Genomic DNA, 1,507 nt, shown 5'->3' on the forward strand with positions numbered 1-1,507 from the left:
CTCTCCGTCCTCGCGCGTCGCCGGGCGTGCGTCCGAGCCCGCGTGCCGCCTGCCCGTGGGTGCCGCGTGTACGGGGCCGCGTCCGCGCCCGCGTCCCCGAGCGTCAAGTGCAGGCCGCGCGCGCCTAGTGGAGCGTGCCCGCCCGCTCCGTGTATCGTGTGCGCGGGGGCGACGCGCGTTCCCGCGTGTTCCGCCTGCCTGCGTCTACCTCCGCGTCTCCCGAGCGTCCCGTGCGTGCGTCTGCTGTGCGCGTGCGTCTCCGCGTTTCCGCGTGCCCCGGGCGTGCGTCCGTGTCGCCGGAGGGCGCCGCCGCCGCCGCCGCCGCTGCGTGCGCGTACGTGTCCGCGCGGGTGCGCGCGTGGCCTCTCCGGTGCGCGCGCGCGCGCGCGGCCCCGTCCGTCCGAGTGCGGCGCGCCCTCTTCGGGATGCCGCGCGGGCGCGCGGCCGGGCGTACGTACCTCGTGCCCGTGCCCCCGTCTCGCGCGCGACGCGTCTATCGCGTCGCGCGTGTGTGGCGGGGGCGCCGTGTCCTCCGAAGCGCTGCGGCGCGGCCGTCCGCCCCGTCGCGCCCCTCCCTCCGTCCGCGCGGGTGGGCGTCCCGCTTCGGGGGGGGGCGGCGGGGGTTGGCCGCGGGCGGGCTTCTGTTGGGGGGATCCACGGGCGTGTGCCCCTGAGGCGTACCTTCCCGTGTTTCGGCCGCGCCGTCCGTGCGAGTCGCCGTGCGTCCGGGCCCCCGTGCGCGTGCGCGAGCGGACCGTGTCCGTGGGTGCCGCGCGTCCGCGTTCCCGCGTGTTCTGCCTGCCCGCGCCTACCTCTGTGTCTCCCGGGCGTCCCGGGGTTGTGTCTGCTGCGCGCGCGCGCGCGCCCCCTCGCGTCCATCTCCGTGTTTCCGTGTGCTCCGTGGGCCCGTCCGTGTCTCCGGAGGGCACCCTGCGGTGCGGGCGCACGCGCGCGCGGGCGCGTTCCCGTCCTTCCGTCCGTCCGTCCTCCTCCTCCTCCTCCTCCTCCTCCTCCTCCTCCGCCCCCCACCGCCCACACCCCCGCCGCCCCCCGCCGCCCCCACCGCCTCCGCCGCCTCCAAACCTCTTCCCCGCCTGGCGGGTGGCAGCCGGCGGCCACGTCGGACTGGATCCGGATATCGCCAGCGTGGGGCCCACGGCAAGGGCGCAGGCGGGGTGGGGTTGGGGGTGCGTGGTGGGCGGTGGGGGGGGTGGCGCCAGCGGTCCTCGGCGGCGGCGGGCCTAGCGCCGCCGGCACGTGCCCCTCCGGTTTCAGTCGGGACCGCCTCCGTGACGTCGAGGAGAGCTTCTCCACCCGTCCGTCCGAGGGCGCGGGGGTTCGGCGGACCGAGGGTGCCGTCGTCCCTCGACGACCGCCTTCGGGTCGCGCGCACACACACGCTCGGAGGCGCCCCGTCTCAACTGAAAGGAGTCGGCGGAGTAGAAACCGCGGCCCTCGAGACAGCTCCCTAACGCCGGGTGCGTGCGGCGGGGTGCTTTCTACACCC

The sequence above is a fragment of the Loxodonta africana genome, unplaced genomic scaffold, assembly GCF_030014295.1.
Source record: "Loxodonta africana isolate mLoxAfr1 unplaced genomic scaffold, mLoxAfr1.hap2 scaffold_504, whole genome shotgun sequence".
NCBI lineage: Eukaryota > Metazoa > Chordata > Mammalia > Proboscidea > Elephantidae > Loxodonta > Loxodonta africana.